This window comes from Labrus bergylta, chromosome 4 (genome assembly GCF_963930695.1).
Source record: "Labrus bergylta chromosome 4, fLabBer1.1, whole genome shotgun sequence".
Taxonomy (NCBI): domain Eukaryota; kingdom Metazoa; phylum Chordata; class Actinopteri; order Labriformes; family Labridae; genus Labrus; species Labrus bergylta.
The window spans coordinates 9,506,909-9,513,215 of record NC_089198.1 but is presented as its reverse complement, the minus strand read 5'-3'; the positions used below and the strand labels follow the sequence as shown (position 1 = coordinate 9,513,215).

Genomic DNA, 6,307 nt, shown 5'->3' with positions numbered 1-6,307 from the left:
GATTATAGGAGATCCTTTCAGGTGTGGTTCTCAACTGGTGGGTCGGGACCCAAAGGTGGGTTGCAGAGCCACTTTCAGTGGGTCACGAATGTGTGACTGGCAAAAACAACCTGTGTCAACAAGTCTGTGCTTTGTTCAGTTTCTTGGTTCTGTCACATGACGTTGTTCCGACTGAGGTCCAAGCTGCACAATTTGTCAGTAAATAAAATTGATCGGTTGAAAAATATCATAAATTTGAGTTGTGATTTTTCCCTGAGGAGTTGGTGGTGGGTCCTGAGGCTAGATGAGTTCAGAACAACTGCTCTACGGGGTAAAGTGGAGGTAACAGTTAAAGCCTATAGAAGTGGTTACCATCCTGGAAAGAAAAAAAAAACACAAATGTAGTCTTCTATAAAACATTCAAGAGTCTTTCATAAACAAAATTAGAATAACTTTTTTGCTATTTTTGTTTGTTATTTAGTTTCATGTTGGAGATATTTATTTACATATTACACTTGTTATAATACCCTTATTATTATTTTTAATATGAATTATTGACTCTTTCCCACAAAAATGCTTTGGCAATTGTATTTCTTTTATTACTTTTTATTGCTTTTAACCTTTTTATCTTTCTCTTTAAATGTTTTAGCCTTTAAATTTACCCCTTCCTGTATTCATTTTACTACTCCTTTTATCGTTTAACTCTTCAGCTCTCTGTCGCTTTATTAATTTAACCAATGTCCCGTTTATCCCTTCTTTTTTTATCTTCACTCTGTGTTCCTGTGATGTGATGTCGTCCCACTCTCCCTCAATTTTAATTTTGTTCTCTCCTGATTGATTTTAAACTAATTTTTCATAATAATAATATTTTTTTTTATAATTTTGCCCTCTCTGTTGATCTCTGTTCTGTTGTTTTTCTAATGTGCTATACAAATAAATATATTATAATTATTATTAATAATAATGTAAAATTAATGATAATAATTACCATAGATTTATGGATGCGGAATTTAATCGAGTGAGACATCATCTTAATAGACGATCTTTGCACTGAAGGTAGTTGCCAAAGTTGTGAGGGCAGAGCCTGCGTGTGTGTGTGTGTGTGTGTGTGCGTGCCTGCGTGCGTGTGTGTGTGGATTATTACACCGGCCAGGACAGAGCAGGAGAGACGGGAGCGCCGCTATCTGTCAGACCTGACAAGTAAACCAAGTAGTTTCCACACGCTGGGTCGGTCGACAGGAAAGTTTATATGAATTTAACCTGCGCTGGGATTTAAGGAGTGTGCCCCCCCCTACCTCCCTCTCCCCCCCTCCTCTCTTTAAGAAGGACTACAAAAGGTACGTAACACTGCGGCACCGTTTGGGACACTGAGGAATGTTTAGCTTGAAAGCTAATTAGCCAGCTAACGTTAGCGACAGATTAGCTCCAAAACAGACGGACAGAAAAACTACAAGTCCGCGTTAAGACAAAGAAATGGTAAATATGAACCTCAAATCTGACTTTCACTCCTTTGCTGCTTTGTTTTCCGATGTGTTAGTAAGTCATGGGGAGATGTTGTGCAAATATCAGGAACTGTAAAGTTGACTAATCCCTGGAGGAATACGAGCTGAGGTAGTATCTTCATCATCATCATCATCATCATCATCATCATCACACCTTTAGAAACTCAAAGTCTGTTTTTTTTTTTTTTTACCACAAAGTTAACCTTTTATCTCACAGAGACAGAAAATAATTCAAAATGTGTTGTGAAAGTTTTTTTCTGTCTGGCTGTCAGTGGTTAAAAAAAAAAACAATGAATGTCAGGGTGAAACAAACCTTAACATTTTACCTGTCTGTTTGATACGTGATGACGTATTTTAGATATGACGTCAAGGCTAGAGGTTTAGAGATCTCAGGTGTGCTTTTTTTTTTTTTTTGAGGTATTAAATCTGCAGTGTAAATCACAGCACAGCATGTTGACATGCTGTTGATTGATCTGCGCACTGATTTCTAAATCCCTCACTTAGTCAGTGACAGCAGGCTTTTCCAAACTGTGTGAAATGTGTGTGTGTGTGTGTGTGTGTGTGTGTTAAAATATATTGAACACTGTGAATCATCGCAAAATGCCAAAACAAGAAACTTTGCAGAGTCTGTCACACATTGTGCTGAAATGTCATCCCAGCTTTTCTTCCTCTGTCCACAATAACATCCACAAAAAAAACTGAATGTTTACTCACAACAGAGTGAAGAAAGTGAAAACAAAAATAATTTTAGCACTCTGGTCGCCCAGAGTTTTGTGAAATCAAAGTGATGTCACGAGCCAACACAGGTTGGGAAACACTGCCTTAAAGTATTGAACTAATTATTACTTATCATTTTATCAGAAAAATGTTGATATTCTAAATTAAACTCCCCATACACTTACTTAACCGTTATCTAAAGTTATCGCACAGTTCACTGGAAATGTCATTTTTTTTGTAATTTTTGAGAGGAATTTAAGATATTTATTGAGCAAATGTTGACAGTAAAATGACAGAATTTGTTGAATTTGTAAGATAAATGAAACAATTTGTTGATGAAAATTGTGATGGACATCTTTTGCATTTTTTTTATACGATAGTATTATTAATAAGTCTAGTCAGTGCAAGACCAAATCAATATATTAAACATCAGTTTCAACTCTTGGTTTGATTATCATAGTTGCCTTGAGTTGCGTACGTTTTCTATTCAGGATTTGTTCCAACTTTTAACACCAATAAATCACATCATGGATCCCCCCCCTCCCCCCCACATATTCCTGGTGCAACAACTACGGTAGCTGTTGATTAGCAGAAAGATTTACTGAATAGTAAAAAGGTGATGTCATGCTGAATTGGATTTGGCAAGTGTGTCTTCATCACATGGTGAGTGACCCCGTTGCTTGCTCTCATTCCTACAATCAGCATCTTAACCTTCCTCTTTAGTTTGTCTATAATGCAGCGCTTTCACATTTCTCTCCGGTCTGAAGATGCAAACATTAAATGAGTTCCAGCTGGCTGTGGTTTTTGCATAGCGTGACAGATTACGGTCATGACAGTTGCAGGGCACCTCTGGGAGTTGCGTTTCGAGGAAAGTCGTGGTGAGAGAGGTGTCTTAACTGGGACAGCCTGCTCTGAATCTGGGCTGTTTAGGGGAACGTGGGTCTATATCTGTTGTGCATATGTGTGTGAAGGTCACAAACTGGATCTGGGTCTGCTAGTTTTTTTGATTTTAGACATTTTTAATTACATTTCACTTTAAAGGTTCAGTGTTTCCCCTGGGATGGAGTTGTTTCAGGTGAAGTAGAACAGTGTTTTACTTGCTGGCAATATGCATCTTGTTGAATTTATCATAATAATGATCATTAGGTTGTGAAAGAATCGATTGATGTTCAAATCGAGATTCTTATCTTCTGAGATTTTGAATTCATAACTTCCAAAAAAATGTTGGTAACCAAACTAAACCGAACTAAATTCTTGTTGTTTTTCATTTCATACAGAATAGAATTGGTTTAATCCAGCAAGTCACCCATTGCTTATTACTGGGATGTCAATAAAAAAGTGTCATAACGTATTGGAATTATGATAATACAGTATTTTTTTATTTCCAAAAATATGCCTAGATACTATTTTGATTTGATTTACTTCAGGGCCCTGCAGTCTGTATGAACCGATATCATATTCCTCCCTAAGACAATCAGTCATATCAACTTTGTGTAGGCTTAACAATGACTGAAATAAATATTTATATTTTCTTTTTAAATGTTATGTTTTGTTGGCCATTTTTATCCTTTAGAAAGTGCTCGTCACTGGTGGCAACAAGACGACAAGAACTGATTAGAAGTTTATCAAAATGATTGTCAAATAGTAACAGTCAAATAGCTTTGACTGTTGATCACTGCGGGCATAGACAATATCGTCTTTGATGCTAAAAAAACCCTAAACAGACCTCGCTGTCAGCTGCTTTCTGTGGCTTCATTTCTTTGTTAGAAACTTGTTCCCATGAAAACAGTTGACAGATATGTTTGTGGCTTATGTGGAGTTTTTTTTTTAGGGGAAAGAAAACCTCATTTGAAGTTGAAAAGTTGACACCTTGCTTGTTCAGTTCAGACACCGTGGGAAAAACGAGCTCAGACAGCTGGGTAACCCTCTCTCCAACCTCTTGTCCCTTCTCTTTACATAACTCCATAATTGGAGAGAAATGTATTTCTTTAAAGAAATGACACTGGCCTGGTCGACTCAAGACGTCAACCGTTTGAACTCTGCGAACAAGTATCATGTGAGATGATACGATGCAGAGAAGTGACTCTGTTATGTAACGCATCAGTGTTTCCCTGTAACCCTTTAAACGTTCCACATTTGAAAAACCCTTTCCAACATGTTGCTTTCCTTTTAGCTGAGGTGGGAAAAACGAGAGAGGGTGTGTTTCCTACATGTGCTGACAATGGCAAATTTTCCAAAAACACATCAGTTGAAATAGTCCCAACACTGACCTTGTTTCACCTTCATCATGTCCTGTAGCTCTGGATGGCTTTCTTTCTTTCTTTCTTGGCACCCCACCGTTCCCACCCCCCACCTCAGTGTGAATCTTCTTACCATCACTTCAAATTAAGGTGTGGCTTCTGATTTTGCTGATTGGACTCTGAGAAGATTTGTGCTGTTCACTTAATCGCAGTGCTGCTGCTGCTTAATCTTGATAGGGTTTAGTGAAAGAGACAATAGTCTCCTGAAGCTTAACCTACTCTCAATGCTTTTCAATTTGAAGAATGAGAACAAAATAAAAGTCTTACCTAATGTGTGTGTTTTCTGAAGTCTAGAAAGGGCTTTTTGATAGCATAATTCATTCCATTTGATTGATAAATGATATCATTTAGAAATACATACTTTGATTCTGATTCAGATTTACAAACCTTGGAGTGCTGGTGGTGTAGTGGCTAGTGCACGAGCCACATATGGAGGCTAAGTCCTCCATGCAGGCGGCCCGGGTTCAAACCTGACCTGCAGCTCCTTCCCCGGGTGTCGTTCTGCACTCTCTCTCTTTCTCTCTGATTTCTGACTCTATCCACTGTCATATCTATAAAATAAAGGCCGGAAAAAGCCCAATAATAAATCTTTAAAATAGATTTTTTTAAAAGCTTTGATTATAATGATAAAATCTTTCGTCAATATATAATCATATAATGGGTGGCTGTGGCTCAGTTCGTCGCCTCTCAACCAGAAGGTCGAGGGTTCGATCCCCAGCTGAGTAACATGTCCGATGTGTCCTTGGGCAAGACACTTAACCCCGCATTGCTCCCGCTGCTTCGGTGGCGGTGTATGAATGGATTAGTGTTGTACTTACTCTCTGATGTACGTCGCTTTGGATACAAGCGTCTGCTAAGTGAATTGTAACATCATCATTTGGTTTACCAACTTCAGAAAATATAGAAAAGAAGTTTTTTTTAAATTATATCACAACCATGAAATAGTGCCTTCTTTGAAAAACCGAGAGAAATTCAGTGCATAATCACATTTACATGACTTTTCTTTAGTAGTTTGTGTTTATCACCTTACAATATGTATGTGATTCTAGTTGGACACTTTAAAATACTAAATAAGAACATTTGCCTCAAATTTTTATGCAGTTGTGTTTACAGTTGCGCTGCAGTGTCATATAACCTTTGCTAAAACGGCACAAAAAATGCTTTGTTTAGAAGCATTAAACAATTTGAGATGAGATATTTGAGACTGAGTGACCGCTTGAATCAGCATCAGTCCAGACTGGCAGGATATTAAAGAGGAGTGAAAGAGTAAAAAGAAAACAACCTGGGATAAATGTTCCAGCAGGAAGGGAGGAAATTAACTCATGTCTGACTACAGGGACTTAAGTCCATTACTTTCCCGACCACACCGACCGATTTACCAACAAAGTCGTACTTCCATTAAAGCCTCGGTATGACATTTGCTGTAGAGCAGGGAGAAAAGGTCAGACCTACTGTTGGCTTTGAGTTATTACTTTCTGTTAAGTACCAGAAGTAGGGGACTTTGTCAGGAGAGACCAAAATATCTCGAGGCACAACAATCTGACTGCACAGTTTTGGGTTAACCTGCAATATCTTGTCGTTTTGGTTGATCGTTGATTGTTCTAATGCGTTCAGGAAAAGCAGACAAAGTCCCTCTGTCTATATGTCTTCAAAACAAGGATTAAGATAGAAATAGGCATTCTCCCTGTTCTGGCGGCCAACTGAATTAGTAGGTCACAGGTTAATGAAGAAGGCTGCCAGTTCTTGTCATGAGCCGCCCATCATCCAGTCTAATGCTCCTCTAGTCTGCTGCGCTCCGTGTATTGTGAC

The 6,307-nt window shown here is 38.2% G+C and overlaps 1 protein-coding gene across 7 annotated transcripts in view; it reads left to right on the top strand.

Moving 5' to 3' along the window:
• Nucleotides 1-1,117: 1,117 nt before the first annotated feature.
• The window catches only part of LOC109989881 (rho GTPase-activating protein 12-like), a 57,267-nt gene continuing 52,077 nt past the window's right edge, over nucleotides 1,118-6,307 (top strand). For 5 of the 7 annotated variants that reach the window (XM_065953648.1, XM_065953647.1, XM_065953645.1 and 2 more), the window contains exon 1: nucleotides 1,118-1,316. The gene's annotated coding sequence lies outside the window, so the exon portion shown is untranslated. The remainder of the gene's footprint in view (nucleotides 1,317-6,307) is intronic. The other 2 variants (XM_065953650.1, XM_065953649.1) reach the window with 1 other exon arrangement.